Source organism: Stegodyphus dumicola, chromosome X2 (genome assembly GCF_044657685.1).
Source record: "Stegodyphus dumicola isolate Sdum_Otavi_A_Nest chromosome X2, ASM4465768v1".
NCBI lineage: Eukaryota > Metazoa > Arthropoda > Arachnida > Araneae > Eresidae > Stegodyphus > Stegodyphus dumicola.
Genome location: NC_140781.1, coordinates 170,098,413 through 170,117,415, shown reverse-complemented (window position 1 = coordinate 170,117,415; position 19,003 = coordinate 170,098,413). Strand labels below are relative to the sequence as shown.

General features: G+C 35.5%; 1 long non-coding RNA gene across 1 annotated transcript in view; it reads right to left on the bottom strand.

The window, feature by feature from the left end:
* LOC118190887 (uncharacterized) overlaps nt 1-13,993 on the bottom strand; it is a 326,175-nt gene extending 312,182 nt beyond the window's left edge. The window contains exon 1 of the long non-coding RNA XR_004758491.2: nt 13,646-13,993. This is a non-coding gene — a long non-coding RNA (uncharacterized LOC118190887). The remainder of the gene's footprint in view (nt 1-13,645) is intronic.
* Nucleotides 13,994-19,003: the final 5,010 nt, after the last annotated feature.

Here is a 19,003-nt window from a genome sequence, read left to right as displayed (position 1 = left end):
ATTTAGAAGCTATTGGTTTATTGTTGTAGCTCTGTTCCATCAAGAATGAAAACCATTTCACAAAACCTTTAATTGCAGCAATAGTTCCAAGAATGTTCGAAGAAGCAGAATAGAGCAACTTATGGAGCAATAAGTTCGTATCTGATAAATCAGAAAGGCTCAATTAATTGCCACTTCAGTAGGATCTTTAACTATTTTGGGGAGACGTGGCATGAAACGTGTATTCTTTTTGTCAGTTCTTTCTCGTAAAGATTGAAAATGGAAAGGGAAAGAAATGTTGCGGAAATGACTCACAGAGAGATACTGCATGCGTACTTTAATGGTTTTGTTTCTTCAGTGGAAACTTTCTGAGAAATTTGTTCAAAGAAATCAATGACATTTCGAGAATCGCCTCATTTCACATTTTTTCTTCTTTTTAAAAGAAAAAAGTTTCATTACTGCGAAGAAAAAGTGGCAAATGTTTTGTATTAAAAATTAGTGCATATGAACATACAGTTACCTGACTGGACAAACTGGGCTGCAAAATTCAGTTATGATTGACTTTTACTTTTTACGTTCGTCAGTTTAAGCAGAAGTACTTACTTTATATAAAGAATTAATAACTGGTTTTCAAATTGTGAAATTTTTCATAAAGCATCTCTTCATTCTTTAATGGATAGTTCATGGAATAATCATTAAAACTTGAGTAGTTAAAATATTTGAAGCAGGGCGTATAAAAAATGAGCAATACTCTCGCCGAGACTGGAACCTGGACCTCTCGAATACCCGTCGAGTGTGCAACCGTTACACCACGAAGGCTTCCGGAAAGGAGGGAGAAAATACCTTATACACTCCCGCTTTTAAAGGGTGTCTGGGGATTAGGGGACCCAATCACCAAATCCTGGTGGTGAAGAATCATCATCAACCACCTTTTAGTTCGGGCGCCACTTTAGAGACATTAGGATTTTCGAAGTGGGAAACACGAATAATAAGCAATGTCCTTCCCTGGACGCGTAATGGCAAAGCGCACATTGATTTGACAAATGTTAACGAATTTCGCTTACTGCGCATGCTCAGTGTCGTACCGTTGGCGTGGGAGAAAATACTGGCAACTAAACATAAGCAACCCTACACAAGCCTGTTCGTCATGTAGGTCTTATCGACTGTTTACAATTGCAGTACAACGTAAATTTGTTTGTGCTTAATTGTTGCTTCTTTTTCATTTCATTGTGGTTTATTTTGCTCAAAACCATGATAATAATTTCTTTGACTAAACTTCAGTAATTTAAACTGGATTTATTCTTTAATTTGTTAAAGTGGAACAAATGGAATGTATAGTAAATAATCAGTTGCTTTTTTCCCTCAGAGATATAATCAATATACATTCAGCTAAATATATCTTGTAATGTTTCCTGTTTTGTAATCCTTCTTAACGAAAATTTGCGTAATTTACAATCGATATTTACACTCTAATTAATGAAGCAACTTACTAAGTAACAAGTTTTAAAACCCCGAATTGTTTTACGCTCAGATAACAGAATATTAACCATACACCGCATTTATCTTCTTTTAGAATTGGGCCAAAGTCGTAATAGCGCCAAATTCTCTTCTGAGCATGTGCAGTACGCAAAATCCATTTAACATTGATCAACTGAATGTGCGGTCGATTAACCGTATTGGTAGAGGGGTGGTGCCCACGTCCTCCGTCGCATGTCGCATGCCATTACGCTGCCGGGACTCGAACCTGGACCTCTCGAATACGCGTCGGGTGTGCTACCGTTACGAAGGCATGCGAAAAGGAGAGAGAAAATACCTTATAAACTCAAAATTTACTTTTCTAAAGGCTACTAAATGCATGCACTTGTTGTAAAAAAAAAAAAAAAAAAAAAAAAAAAAAAAAAAAAAAAAACTATAGTTTGACATACCGAGCGTGCTCACCACTACACCACGAAGGCATGCCAAAGAAGGAGGAAGAAAGGCCTTTGTCATACGTTTCTTCTTGGGCGAGTTCTTGATATATATATTTCCTTCTTAATGTAGATGTTATCGTAATGTGGGCATTGCATGAAACCAGACATTTAACGACACCAACACTTTATTAACACACAAAAAAAAAACAAGAAAAAATAGTTAACACAAAAATAGGACCATGTTTATCATTAGGCTGGCATACAGCGGGTTCCTTTCGTTGCTCTGCTACTATCAGTCTCTTCTCCTCTAACTTAAATCACGTGAGAGAAAGGCGTTGCAGGCCGTTTGGCTATACTGCGCATGCGTGGTCAACACGTCATGACAGTCGCCAAATCCTGGTGGCAGAGAATCATCATCCACTACCCATTTTATTTCGGGCTCTACTGTAGAAACATTAGGTTATTTTGAAGCAGGAGACGTGAAAATGAACAATGCCCTCACCGGGACTCGAACAATGGACCCGTCAAATTCGCGTCGAGGGTGCTGACCACTAAACCACGAAGACATGCTAAGAAGGCGGGAGAAATACTTTATAACTGAATATATTAGGCTACGGGCAAACCAATACTTGTGTATAAATGAAATTAAGCAACAACAAGTCAAAAGCGTGTATATAGGCTAAGACTACACATTCAATAGAATAAGGAGTAAGCTAGCTCAGTTATTTTACCGGTGCGTTACTTAGGCTGGATAGGATGCAAAAGTTGGAATATCACTTTTAAATAGAGCTGAAGAAAACTACCAGCAGCCACGAGTGCCAAAATCTCACTCATCCTTAAATTCAAAACTCTCAGCTTAAATACAGTCGAAGCTAATTTGCATTCTGGGGAAGAACACGTAAGAAAGAAGTTATAGTAAAGGTCATAACAGCTGGTTACTTAACGATACGTTAAGTAACCAATTATTATTATACGCTACGAAGTTATACATCAGAATGTTAAATAAGCAATGCTTCTAGATAACTTATTAATAAGAAGATGGATTTAAATTAAAAAGTATGCATAAAAAATAAATATTCCGTCATAAACTAGAATTCGGCAGGTTTTTTACTGCACAGATAATTCAACTGTTGTTGTTGTCGTGTCCATATTACATGGAACAATGGTTGCCAGAGCGTACTCCGAGGAGAAGTTGGACTTCTATTTTTCACCACCCCCCAATTTTGAGGAAAAGCACCCCAGGGGGGGGCGAAGGTCTCCCACCCTTCTCCTCTTCCACCAATCCACACGAGAGGAATTTCGGCTCGCCGCATATTCAGAGTGCCGCCAGGCCGCACCGACACTATACATTCACAAACACCCATATCGTCTCTAGAATTCGAACCTGGGACCCTTAGTACCGTAGTAGACTCCCCTATCCACTATGCTTCTTGGACGTAAGATAATTCAACTGAACTTCTTTTATAACATGGACTGAATTAAACTGTGAAATATATAGAAATTCTTTTCTCTTCCATGTGACTGAACTTCTTTTATAACATGGACTGAATTAAACTGTGAAATATATTGAAATTCTTTTCTCTTCCATGTGATCACCCTTACGAAGCTCCTAAGAATTAAAAAAAAGTACTTTCATTATTTAAAGAATGCGAAGAATATTCCCCCATATTTATAAACTTGGGCACGTTTACCCTACAGCATTAAAACAGCTGTTTACAGAAGCTATAAGTCAGTTTGGAAAGTCAAATATAAGAATTAAAAATACCACTCATACACGGAATAAAATTTTTTTCTTATTTTCCGCATGTAGTAACATCATAAATTTTTCCCTTTTATTTCCTTAGGCCCACCAGCGGCCGAGCGGTAAAGACGCTGAACACTGGTAGTTCGGTCCGAGGTTCGAATCCCGCGAATGGGCATCGCTGCCTGGGCGTTTTCGTGGTTTTCCCCATGCATAACGTGTATACGGGCCAGTTCCCCTTAGAAAGTCCTCCACGAAGGCATCCCTCCCTTTAGGCAGATAGCCCTTGTGTGCTTTGCCATAATTAAATAATCCAATTCAATCCTTTTATTTCCTTAATTTACTGAAACATATTAGCAGATCTTTAGGCTTTCTTTCAAAGATATAGCTAATATGTTGCGAAAAATAATTTTTAGGAAGCTTGCAAGGTTTATACTAAGTTTTTAACAATATCTCTTCCCATATGTTCTTGTGGATAGCCGTTATTATTACTGCTCCAGCAATACGAAGGTGCCACATCCGTTGTTAAACTTATAACGTTTCCTGGCCTACAACTCTTTTTGTTTCCACATCTCTGACTGGATCTAACATAATGGATGTTAACCCCATATCAGACTTGTAATAGATGACTATGGGTATTTTTGTCAACATCATCTAATTACAAAATTTTACAAAAGAGAGGGTATTATTTTTGTAAAGCATATTTTAATAATAGAAAATCTCAGTCTATATCATTACTACGAAAAATCACATTTCGAATTCTTTATTTTGCTACTGTAATCTATTACGGCAATGAAACAAGGTACTTCAAAGTAAAAATCCGTCATAATAATTCTGTAATTCTGCCTGGAAATAAAACAAACGAGATCACCTTAGTGTATTTTGCAGCAATAAAATAATTCAATCTACATTAAAATAAGTATTATTCAATGTACTTTTACCTTAAAATCCATTTTCCAGAAATATAGCTTTAATTTGCTACTGATATCAAGCATTAAAAAGGAATGTTTAGTTATAAGGAAAATAACATGTTTGAAAGAAATGCTTTTAAAATTTTGTTTTAATTTTTCCTCTCCCTACTGTTGAAACATACCATAGCAAAATAGGGGGATCTGATTTATATGAACCAAATTTAAGAACTCAGTTACATTTCTCTAATACTCAATTTAAACTCCAAACTTAGTTTACAATTCGAAGACAATTTCGTTAAGGAGTAGCAGTGTGTATTCCACTTGTTTCTCAAAACAGTAATATGCACATTTGTTCCGTTATATAGCTGTCTGCTTATGAAAATTAATTTTAACTGTTTAACTCTCCCAACACAGTTTATTTCTCACTTCTTTTTCCCTCGATTCTTCATCCCTCAGCTTTGTAATGAGCGTTGTCCGGTTGTCTCTGTTCCCATAGAAACAAGCTACTTGTGATATATGAAGTTCACTAGATCAAGTGGCTTCAGGAGGCGGGGTCAGTGAAACTTTTAATAGGCTCTGGTAATTAACTTTCTCACTTTCATAGGCGGCTGTGCTAATTGAAAGACGTGCTCGAGATTCACAGGAACTAATCAGGATCGTTAGACACTACGTTTGGAAGCGAGAACATTAAACGGAGCTCGAGGAAAGACTCAAGTACAAAAGAAAGAAAAGGAAATTTCTTCAGAAAACACAATCAAAAACAGCATCGAATCACCGGAGAAATGGTAACATACTACAGTTAGATCCATTATAAATCGAAGGCTGAAGTTCACTCACAGAAAAAAAAAGAACTAAAATTTCTTAAAGGCAAAAAGAGCAGCAATCAAATATCAGTTTACCGATCGATTCAAATTAACACAGTCAAAACCATAAAATTTTACTTGTATTTCAAATGCTGACATATGTATATAAACATTTATCACCTATTGAGACTACTGAGAGTTTTCCTCTTCACAAAATGAGTGCGCGCAATATGTAATATTACTTTTTTCAACAGATTCCAAGCTAATATGCTTGTAAATTTTGCTGCCGAATACTATGTAGCTACCCAACAATATGCATTGAACCTCTTTATTTCTTTCTTTTGCTTTGCTTCTTTTAATGAAGATGTACCATGATCATTATTGCTCAAATTGGCAACAATATCTCGCATTAATGCACTTGCCACACAATCATCACAATTATCTGTAAACGAATATTTGATTCGAAAATTCACACAAAATCTGATTTACAATCTGAATATTGATGGATACCAATTGATCCTATATATTGATACTAACGTCTAGTAGTTCATACCGAGCTGCGTTCTCGCGAGCAGACTGACTGCCTTCCCAGCAGTAACCCAGGATAAGATCATTAAACAAGAGTATTCGAGCCGAGTTTGAATCCCAGAAAACAAATAAGTTGAATGCATGGGCGTTTTCGTGGTTACTCATGTGTAACGTGAAGACCAGCCAATTTCCCCTCCAAAGGCATCCCTTCCTTAAGCAAATAGACCTCGCCTGCCTTACCATAATTCATTAATATAATAAATATGTTGCCTGCGTTAAGGTTCATGGTTTTCCTCATCTCTTACGGGAATAGCAGACTGTAGCTTTTTAAGATCTTCCACGCTTGCATTTCTCCTAAGGCCTTAGCCTGTGATTTGTCATAATGAACCAATCAATCGGTACATTTGCTTAGACCAGGAAAAGTAGAATAGGGGATTTAGTAAAAGTTATATAACGTTACTATAATACATAGCATAATACATTATGCCAAATATTTGTATAAAAGGATTCATTGAGATAATCACGTTGCGTATTAATAAAAGAACTTCTCAAGTATCTACAGACCGCCAATGCTACGCATGGAAGCACTGTTACAATCATAACAGTTTCTTTATATTTTCTCCCTCCTATCTCCATGCCTTCGTGGTGTAACGTTAGCACACTCGGCGTGGAGAGAGGTCCAGATTCGAGTCCCGGCGAGGGTACTCCTCATTTTTGACATCTCTTGCTTCAAAAAAATCCTAATGACTCTACAGTAGCTCTCGAACTAAAATGTGGTGGATGATGATTCCTTACCATCAGGATTTGTCAACTAAATCCCTTAATCCCCAGTCGCCTTCAAAAGGGGGAGTATTTAAGGTATTTTCTCCCTCCTTTCTGCATGCCTTCGTGGTGTAATGGTAGCACACTCGGAGTGCATTCGAGAGGTCCAGGTTCGAGTCTCGGAGAGGGCATTGCTCATTTTTCACATCTTCTGCTTAAAATAACCTAATGACTCTACATCTCAACGAATGTTCATGAATTTATTTATGTTTGCATACTTGTTTGAGGGCATATTTCATTTCTTCGTTTTCAGAAATGACTGTATATTGATATTTCTCCTCTACCCAGATAGAGATGGACACTTACTTGGAAACAATTGCCATAAAAGTGCACTACAGCGTACTCTGGGCCTATAGAACCCCTGTATCAGAAGGGAGGAAATGGTACTTATAATACAGTCAAGTCTTAAACGGGAATCGAATTCGCACCCTTTCTAATTTCGGACTAGAAATTAGCTATTGCCAACCTCTACACTGACCAAAGCTGCTACTTTCCGTTGTTCCTGATGTCATGTGTCATATCTAGCACTGAATTTATTTTTAATTTGGTGACTTAAAACATCCAAGCACAAGTTGAGCTGGAAGCATAATAAATATTCTGTGCGTCAAATTTTGTAAACTATCGATAGATCAAACAGCCTTTCATCAATAGATGCCGACAGTAGCTTAACTACTATCCAGCTATTCTTTTCTTATCACCATATCTTATCTCGTTCATTTGCACTTAGGCAGCTGAGGAAGATGTTTCTGCAGTTAAACCATTGAAATTAGTCCTGCAAAGTTTACAAATATTACGATGGTTCTTATTGTTTGACTTCTCCAATAATCATTATTTGGAGTGTTATTTTAACCTATTAGATAAAGAATTTGAAAGGCGCTTAGGTCATATTTGGTCGCCGGGAATGTCGGAGTGCAAAACCATTTGGAAAAATCGTGCACAAATGTATCATTATTTTCAGGGAAAATCCAAAGTTTCTTACTAAAATTGGTTACCGCTTCCGTATCTTAGCTGTAGTATATTGATATGTTTTATTATACTGACGCACGACTAATTTAAAACCCGTGAAATATAGGGCAAAACCCAACAACATAACACTCAAACAGAACAAAATCCGTATCATATAGAAGGGGAAAGAGAAGCCATACAGTGAGAGACGCAAATCTCTAGGATAATGCTCTAGAGAAAAACCGCTGAGATACAAATCATCATTCCAAGTAGAAACTATACTATACTAAAAGGAATTACCAACTCCCGTAACTCAGAAGTAGAACGCCTGTCTCCAAAGATAGAAATCCGTAGATCAAGATCTAGGTAAAGCATGAGATTTTTAAAGCATTTCATAGTGGTAACACAAACACCGAAATCTGAAAAAGACCAGAAAATGTGATTGACCAGCGGTTTTCAATAGCTTCACCATGGCACCGTAGAATGCTTGAATGATTGTCAGGGGACGCTGCAGAAATTACCATAGTTCAACTATACGTTTCTACATTTTTTAAAAGCGGGGAAGAATTAAATACTAGAAATAAAAACTAATTATATGTATACATGCGAGCATATATATATATAAGGTTAAATAGGAAAAATAGTAATTAATTAATTCCTGCTCAAGAGCTGCAAAGGATTGAATTTTTAAAGAATTATTTTTTAAAATTATTAAAAAGAGTATCCCACCCTAGAAAAATTGTTTAGGGTATTAATTTTGCCTCATGTTAATCAAGAATGATATGCGAAATTATTATATTATTGGCTTAAATATTAAATCTGTAAAAATATTTTTTTTCTTGAAAGGGTAAATGGTAATAGATGATAAAAGTTCGATTTTTGTGTATGGAGAAACAAATATAAAACTATTAATCACCCTCTACTGAATATTTAAAATGGAGCTGTTTAAGGGGTAAATATTTAAAACATTAAACCCGTCTGATTAATGAGTGTCGAACACACGTTTAATTCTTCCTGCCATTCAGATCGCCACTAATTGCCCAAAACCGCTAAGTAATTTTTCTAATAACTAACCTGACGCGTTTTTATATCAGGCATATATACGTATATATGCCCCCTATATATATATATATATATATATGTACATATAATATACGTATATATATATATAAGCCAATAATTTATTACTAGAAAAAATTATGTACCATCTTTAAGGAATAGATATTCACTTAAAATCATGAATTATTATAAGAAACAAATTTTTTTTTAGTCAGTACTTCAATTAGTATTTTAAATTAGTATTTTCTATACCTCTATTTCAGTAGAAACCATAAAAATCTGTAAAGAAAAATCCCGAATCGCAAAAATTAAAAACAAAAGTAAAAATTTTAAGTAGTTATTATCATTGACTTGCCAAAGGGAACAAACCAATCTACTATGAATTAACAACAACTAAATTAAGTGAGAGTCTTTCGTCTTTTTTTTTCAAGTAAGAACCAAATTATAATTTTACTAGAGCCAGGTCATGAGTCACTAATAATTTTCAATGAATAGAAAGTCACCAGTCCATATAAGCTAAAAGATTCTTCACAAGCAATATAAAATAAGTAAGATAATCTTTTAAATTTAAGTTGCTCATTAAGAATACAACTAAACGAGATCCTTAATTTAGAGGAAATATTCTCCGACACTCTCATTTTCAAACTCAAATTCAAAAGTAAAAACAAATACATATGCATATATATATATATGGTACTTTCATATTCTGGTGAGTTGTGCTCTTCATAATATCAGTTACAAAATTCATCAGAATCTGTATATCGTAAATTAAGAAGAAGAAATGCACTTATTTTTGTTATTTAATGGGCATGTCTTTTGATTTTCACATGGTAAGACTTAGACTAAAATTAGGAAATATAATCACTTGCACACTAATTCTTAAAGGCAAGCTAAAGCCATTTACGTGATAAATTATATTTATTAAATTGGCAAGTAGCTAGGGATATACGATATCTCAAAGTTGGTGAAAATGAAAATAAAAATATTTAAGTATCTGTTTCCCTTGTATTCTTAAGACTTGAATACTCTCATTCTTACAGTAAGAAAATGATTAATTCAATTCTGTGTGATAAACGGGACTCATTCCAACTGCAAAATAGTCACTGAGATTTGAGTCTTTAGTTTTCAGTTTAATACAGGAATACTGTTCCTTCATCTTCATGTCTTGTTATTGCATAAGGGATTTTCTCCGTTCCCTACTGCGTGCTCTTACGGCGTAACAGGTAGTACTTGCAGCTAGTAATCAGAAATCCGAAAATCGAATTCCGGCAATGGCAAAGCTGATTTCTTGCATCTCCCACTCCAAAAATTCTAAAAGAGTATTAAATGCGGTTCTATTAAATATGGCGCCCTACTGTTCGCTCCCCTCCTTCTCCAGTTGTCCTTTAATTGGAGAAAAATATAAGGGTTCTTTTTTGCCTGCCCAGTGACGAGCAGTCTGGATGTGCAGGGTAGCACGTACGGCTAGCAATGAGAAACTCAGGGGTTCGAATCCTCGTTGATTTTTCATACCTTTTACTAAAAAATAAAACTAATAGTTCTACAACTGAATCCTTCATCTAGTTTATCATAACCAAAACCCGAATCATAAAAAAGAGAACTAATTCTGTGTAATCTGCTATAAATTATTTACCCTGTTCTGAAATAGAAGTGAAAATGATATTATAATCCCTAAACAAATGCAAAATCACTGAGATGAAATCAACAATAATTCAATATACTCAACAAATCAACTGCGAGCATATTCGCAGTCACTTTAAAAATATTACATTTTAAATTACTAAGTCTAAATGTTGATATATTTCAAATAATAAGCTTAGCTATCTTGAATAATAATTGCATGTGATTGAGTGTAAATAGTTTTGGGGGAAAACATATCTACCGATTTAACAAGTCATTTTTTATAAACAGAATTGCTTTTTGTTATTTAAACCCTTATACAAGTTAACACACTGCAAAAGATATTTCCTCCTTTCATTTTAGCTTTTATGCTGACTTTTATGATAGTCGCATAAGATCAACATGATAAATTATGCAAGGAAGTAGTATAAGATATATTATTATCTAAAATGTAGTGAGAGCTAGCAATAAACGATATGTAAATAATTATTACTTTTATATAATTCGGTTGAAATCTTTTTTAGAATAGCATTATAAGAAGGTTTTATATTTTATTTTTTAAATTTTACATGATCCTTCCTGTCATCTTTCTTCTTTGTTACATTATACTTCTTAAAAACTCTAATCATTTCGTTTCTTTTCGAAAGTTAAAAAAACAAAATTGAGTATTCTGCAGAGCTCTTGCGTATAATACTACATTATTCTTAAAATTAGGGCAAAATGCAACCTTAAATTGGCATAGATATTGAAAGAATCTGTATCGAATTTCAAGGCCATCAAATACAGACCCTCGTTTTCAGGAGCATTTTTTCCGTCTCCTAAAGAAGAGTTAGTTTAATACCTCTCAAAATCGATATTATACTTGCTCATAAAGAAGAGGAACCTGTATCTCATCGCCTTTGAAATCAATAGAGTTATATTAGAAGTATACTATGGTTGGATTTTTGTCAAATTTTAAATTTTACATCTTTGCATTTCTCTTCCATTTGTGATTTTATCATTAACTCTTCTAGATATTTTTTTAGTTATCGCTTTTCGATATGGAATATGGGAAGAAGGACCAGTAATAAGTCATTCTAGCTTATTAGTGTCCCACTTATTAGTAAAATTATTAGCGGCCTATTTATTATTGGAAAATCCACCTAGTGATTTTTCTCCTAATTTGAAAAGAAATCCTAGGCATAAATGCGAGGTTACTAGAAATCGTCGCATTTTATTTGATATCTCTCTCTTAGAAATGATTTTATTATCAGAAATTCCTATTTTTCGTTCTTTCTTTTTCTGATACCTAAATCTTCATTATTTTGCTTCATTGCTGAAAATCTTCGACAAATGCCCCAAATCTTTTCTTAAATTTTTGTAATCTTACGCTTCTGCTGAAGACGTTACGTTTTGCAATGAATCACATGAAGTTCGGATAACCGACAAGAATAATTTTTAGCTGAAGATCAACTCATAATATATGTAGAAAAACGTTCAACAGAATTTTCATCTAAATGCAGCCCATTACACAAAGAAGCATCAGATTTTATTTAACAGCAAAATTGCTATATTTTGCATTACAAAAATGTGCTGCGCATCGAATGATAGGAAAAACGTTTCACAGACCTTCACAGACTTTTATTGCTCTTCTCTGAGTAAGTTGACAAAGTTCGAAACACCTATTAATTCCCTGCCATACTCATTCTAGCTGCAATGTAATTATGGAATTCACTGCTGCAAAAATGTTCTGGCAGCGTTAAAGTTGAATAGAAGAAGTAATTTACTACACTATATTTTTATAAATTTTCAGAGAAAATTTTGATAGAATGAGATCTGAAAATCTTCGAAACTAAAATTAGAGTCACCTTGCTCCTTTCGATTAATTCATAACTAAACTTCGATCATGAGTTTTCTTTTTTACTGAGCTGGCAATGTATGACACATTTCTTAACTGCAGGAAATCTGCGTTTCTATTACTTGGTCAAATCCGCTCATTCTTTTGAAATTTCATATATATGAGAAGCCAGAAAATATTAGATAAGTTAATTTAAATTGCCTCGATTATTAATCATTAATTTGATTATCCCTTAAGTGCCAGAAATCAACGGTAATTTAATTTCAAGCCATTTTCTCTTATTTAAAGTAAAAATGTGTCATAATGTCATAATTTGTCTTAGTTTAGAGCAATTCAAGGAAAACACACTATTTTTATTGAATACCTCAAGAAAATTAAATTTCACATAAATTTTCAGTATTATGCACATCTATAAAAATTATACAATGCTTTGTCTTAACTCTTTCTTGTGTAACTGTTTCAATTATATATACTTTATATTGAAAGCTAAAATAAGAATATTTCTGAATACGTGAGCAACACAATTAGGCTTAAGAAATTTTATTTCATTTTCCCCTCCGCGTTAAAAAATTGTATTTAAAGGTTTTGCATTTAATGATCCAATATAATGGTTATTTAGGTCATTGCAAAAGCTAGACAATTTAATTTTCTGTTAATCTGTATCCAAATATCATACAAGCCATTATGAGGTCTATTCACGAAAGCATTCAGAGAATAAAAGTAATATGTTAAAAAGCAACACGTGGATAGATCTAACCACGTTCTTAAAAATAAAAGAATCTTCCTTTCAGTTACCTAAATCTTTTTTTCAAAAAGAGGCGTCATATTCATAGAACGTTGCTGAGCTAATTTCTGAAATTTTAAAATATAGTAATGTAAAATTTAATACATTAAGCATTGTACTAAGATGTTTTCTATTAAAATTTTTTCCATGAAATGCTTTCGGATCTAACTTTATTTCATAACGGTAATAAAGAAATGCATTTAATGAAGGATATATAACTATCACTCCCCATTATCAAATTCTTTGAAACAGTTGTTTCCTACCTACGATAATTTCACAAACAATCTTATCTATAAAAATAAATAGAAATTACAGTCGGTCTAATTTACTGTCCGAACGAGCCATATTTAAGTTTTTTAAAGTTGCTGCAAAATCCTAGCAGGTTTCTCTCTACCTCAAACTTTTCTCATCCGGGTTGCAAAATCGGAAATATCCCACGTCCATATTCCATATCGAAAAGGGGCGTCAACCTCAAGAGTGCAAGCGCCGTTCTGATTTGTCACTAAAGCGCCTCCAATGGCGATGCGCCACATGATATCGAGTATTAATATAGCGAATCTGCGTCTCCTTACGTCACAAAACCTCTCATATCCTCATAGACCAATAAAATCTTCGCGACATTTCTTAACTAAGAGAATCGTGCTCTTACAAAAGTACAGTGAAGTAAAGCGAAACGCATGACAGATAGAACAGGCTAGTAACTTACCTTATTAAAAAGGGAGACAGGAAGGATAAAGTTGGCCTGGCGAGTGTCCTACCAGGATCCAATTGAACGATGCTCGTTGCACGGAATTCTCTGAAAAGTACCCCAGATTGGGAACTGCGCAAGGCTTTAAAAGTTGAAAAGGTTTCGGAGTCGCGCAGTTGCCAAACATTATCGTGCGGGGATCGATGCTCATGCAGGGCACGTACGCCGACATGCTAACTAGCTCGTGAAACGAAACTGGGCTTCAATCCCCCCAAAGAAGCCGTCTTATCCAGAGACAGCGAAAGCTTTTTCAACCAATCGAAAGTTCTCCTTTTACAATCTCTCTCCGAACGGAGCTGCTGTTCTCTAACCTCCGAGGAAGATTGCTGGAGGAGCTGTCTGCTCTGGTCTCGGGGGTCGGAAAGTTTTCGGCGTTTCCAGCTCCACCATTTAAAACGAAGACACAATAGTCTCTGTTTTAAAAGATTGTTTGCTTTCCGGAGCTCTTGATTCAATGAGCTCCCACGATCAGAAAATCTTTTTCTTTCTGCTGAAGGGGTTGATATGTAAACAACACAAACCAGTGAATTGAAGGAAACACATACGACAGATGATATTCCTTAAAGTCTTATACAATAAAGAAATAGGATTACGTGAACCTTTCTAAATGCAACATAATTGTGTGGCATTACATTTAAATAAATGGATAGAACTTTAAAAGACATATAACGCGCATAAACTAAATAAGAAAATAAAAGGAAATAAAAATTTTAGAAAATATATACATATAGAAATAATTCTACACCAGAAATAATATATGTAATTTATAATTTTAAAATATGTACCTTGCCTTTTATTTCATTCCTAAATTTTAAAATATAAGCAAGTTGTACGTACATCTAGATGCACTTAATTTTATGATGTGCTTATTTTATTGCGTTTGATAGCTAGCTATCTTTAAAAAAAGCAAACAACATGAATGTTTGACCATTTTACATCCCTTCTTTCAATTAACAATCCCTTTAAATACACTAAGTATACAAAAATTTTTATTCCTAGGTTATTCTGTAAGGTATTTCTCCCGCCTTCCTAGCGTACCTTCGTGGTGTAGTGGTTCTGCACGCTGGGCCGATATTCCAGAGGTCCGTGGTTCGATTCCCGGCGAAGGCGATTGCTAATTTTTCCTCTCTTCTGCTTCCAAAAATTACCTAATGTCTCTACAGCGGCGCCCAAACTAAAAGGGTTGTAGATGATGGCTCTCCACACCCAGGATGTGGCGATTGGGTCACCTAAACACGCCAGTCGCCCTTTAATAGGGGGAGTATATAAGATATTTCTCCCGCCTTACTAGCGTCCTTTCGTGATGTAGTGGTTCTGCACGCTGGGCCGGTATTCCAGAGGTCCGTAGTTCTATTCCCGGCGAACGCGATTGCTAATTTTTCCTCTCTTCTGCTTCCAAAAATTACCTAATGTCCCTACAATTCAATCAAATACCAAATAAATTACTTACAGAAGAAAAGGAGACTTTGTAGAGACATTAGGTATTTTTGGGAAACAGGAAAGATGAAAAATTAGCAATGCCTTTGCAGGGAATCGAACCACGGACCTCTCAATTACGCGCTGAGCGGGCAGACCACCACACCACAAAGGCACGCTAAGAAGGCTCGAGAAATACCTTATATACTCCCCCTTTTTAAAGGGCGACTGGGGTTTTAGGGGACCCAATCGCCACATCCTGGGTGTGGAGAATTATCATCCAGCACCCTTTTAGTTCGGGCGCCACTGTAGAGACAATAGCTATTTTTGGAAAGCAGGCAAGATGAAAAATTAGCAACGTCTTCTACGGGAATCGAACCACGGAGCTCTCAATTACGCACTGAGCGTGCAGACCACCACACCACGAAGGCAAGCTAAGAAGGCGGGAGAAATGCCTTATAACTTTGCAAAATGCTGCTGTTACTTTATTTCTTGATTATCGAGAAGTAATAAATTAAGGATTATGATGGTTATTCTGGTGTTAATTATGAAATTCATGCCATTCTAGTAGTTTTATATTAATTCTGTTTACAGTATTCCTATATCAACGTTAGAACAGGTCATAAAATAAATATTAGCATTATTTGCTATTGTAGAAATTGTTTTTGTTTCGTAGAAGAGTTAGGTCATTTCGAAGCAGAAGACATGAAAAAGAGCGCCGGGACTCGAACCGCGGGCCTCTCGAATACGCGTCGAGCGTGTTGACCACTACATCACGAAGGCATGCTAAGAAGGCGGTAAAAATACCGTATAGTTTCATCTCATTTCAAATTTTACCACACATTATTTAAACAAATAATTAATAAATCTGTATGTATGTCTTTTTAGGGCCCATACTTATGAAGTCTTACTCTCTTGTTCCACATAAACTAGACTAAATACTAAAATGACCTGGCGAATTCTCGTACAGACGTGAAGAAACTCAAGAAGACTCAAGAAGAAGGGTGAAAATAACCCTTTATTAACTCAAAACAGTTAACAGAAAGGCACGGTCTTCGTGCGTTACAAAGGCACCGTCCAACTTGCCGTGAAACTAAAACGTAGAATATAATTTAAGTCAAACCTATAATAAAGAGTGCAAGATAGCACTTAAGTTACGCCTACTAAGTGGACTTACAAGAACCTAAACCGACGTGATGATTAATCCGATATGGCCAAGAGGCTTACTAGTGTAACAGCGAATCAACAATGGAACGTGCGCTTGGCTAGCGAAACACGCTCTGAATAATCTCAGAGATTCACCCGTTTGAATAAGCACTTCACTTAACTTTAAGTTTACATCCTGGCAAGAGAATGCGAGGGGAAGTTGAGAAGTTTGGAAAAAGGTGTCAACTTAAAATAAATTTGTTATGTAAAATAAGGAAAACCCTACATACTATGTATTCGCAAAAGAATGACAGTTATCACAGCAGAAAATTAGAATTATTAATCATTATATGCTAAGTTTGATTGTTTCAGGGCAGTTTGACTGTTTTAGGGCTTTTTGACTGTTTCTGGGCAAAATATCAACGCAGAGTTGAAGAGATTTCTTAAAACATTTATGTAACACCTATGTTTAAGTAGTTCGCAGAAAAGTAATATCATAAGCGTGAAACTAGCATAAATTGAATAGGCTGTTATAACACTTGTATGAGCTTACTATAGAAGAAAGGTTGTTGTGAATTATCTCTGTTGATTGGCGATAATATCAGAACAAGTCTGCGAACTTTATCGTGGTGAGCAGCGAATTCATGCATCTTTTGTTAACATGGGCCTTGGCCACCTTATAAGTGACAGTACGGTTTTTTCCAGATCCATTAAAATTCGAGGGAGAATCCCCCGAGCGACGAGTTCAATGGTCTACACTTCCTCTTCCTCTATAATAAACCCACTCGGCAGGACTCGGCTCGCCGTGTATTTTAAATGTCGTTATGCTGCAAAGCCACTATACACTTATAAATATCCTAACCTTCTCCAGGATTCGAACCCTAGCGCAGAGATACGGCATCCTGAAACGCTAATCACTATAACAGATCAATGAAGCCTAACAAATGTATGAAATGGCATCATCAGAGACGGCGTAATTCCTATTGTAGTCCAAACTTCTTTGACCTTTTAGGAGCGATTCTAATGGCCTTTCAGCAAAGTAGCTTCTTTTTATTAGCACAAGTGCCATCACCTTGTCTGCCAAATTATTTCTATCCTGTAGGATGTATATTCATTAACCAATTATCATTTTTCCTTTACTGCTACTGATACTTCCATCGGCCCTTACCAGGATGTATATTAGTTAATGCACAGACAGGGTGACCCAAAAGTCTGTCATAATTTGAAAATTAAATAATTCACTGAATAATGTAGGTACAGACGTAAAAACTGGCACACATGCTTAAAATGTCATGGAGGTTTATTGAGAACAAAAGAGTGCTTAAAACGGCCAACAGTTGGCTCTTCATATATTAATAAAAACAATAATTAGCATAACAATTGGTTTTCAGTAAAGGCTATGTTCTTTATAACAACTGTTCAACATGTCAGCAGTCATTCATGAACAATACCAGTAATCTAGGCACAATGTTGTGAACAGCACTGTACAGCATATGGTGAGAAATTGCCGCCGGTTGTTGTCTTTTAACATACCTAAAGAGGTCGGACGCTCGCGGTAGACTTGCGATTTTAGGTAACCTCCCAACCAATAATCACACGGATTGAGATCTGGAGACCCGAGAGGTCAAGCTTGACGGAAGTGGCGGCTCAGCACGCGATCCTCATCAAACTGTGTGTGGAAAAGATATTTCCCACCTGTTGCACGCCATCTACTAGTCATACGTTACAACAGGTATTTATCAACCAGACTAGGAATGATGTCATTCTGTACCACATCAGCCCAACTCGCACAAGTCACACTTACAGTTTGAATAGCAGAACCACGCATTTCCTCCACGCACGATAAAGAGCGCGATCACGATTGATGTGATAAATCCACATCACACCATGACCAACACCCGGAGACAAGGATAGAAAAGTGACGAAGTCATGAACCGACTGATTTCCTCTCTCACTTCAGCTCATTTCACACAATATTCTCATGCGGCGTCTCATGCGACATTTTGCTGCCCGGCTCCATATGTTGGTCTTTTTTTTTTTTTTTTTTTTTTTTTTTTCCTTTTCAATAAAACCCCATGTCATTTCAAGCAAGTGTCTCAATTTTTAACTCTCTACCTACATTATTCCGTGAATCATTGAATTTCCAAATTTTAATGGACTTTTGGGTCACTCTGTGTAAAAGCACTGTTTTATTTTTTAGTTCAAGAGAGAGATGTTGATAACTGTTCCTGGCCATTTCGCTGTTATTTCTCACAGCGTCTGAGTTGTTTGAATCCATTTAGCGTTGCTAAGAGTAAACTGATGCAAAGCTTGTATGCTTTTCTTGAAAATCTCATGTTTTAAATATTTGAATTTTACCTTAACTTTGTTTCTGTTACTTCCTCAAGCTGTGGAGTTTGTTTGTTCAAAAACGTCTTCATAATTCGAACTTTATGGATTAAACGATATTTCATATATATTGGTAACTAATCGTAGAGCTCTATAAAATAACAGTGCTTAAACAACTCTTTTTCTATATTATATTAAAACTATTATGTGGGGTATTTGCTTAAAGTTGAGAATCAAAAATATTTTACGGGAATAAACTTGAATAGTGGTAAAAAATAATAAAAATTAACTTAAACGCAAGAAAGAGTGCACATGTAAGTTGCTCTGATAATAATTATATTACGATTAAATTAAAGTGCTATTTTTCCGGGGGGGGGTATAAATTATGAAAGAAAACTAGATTTATTCACAAATAGTGACTGATTT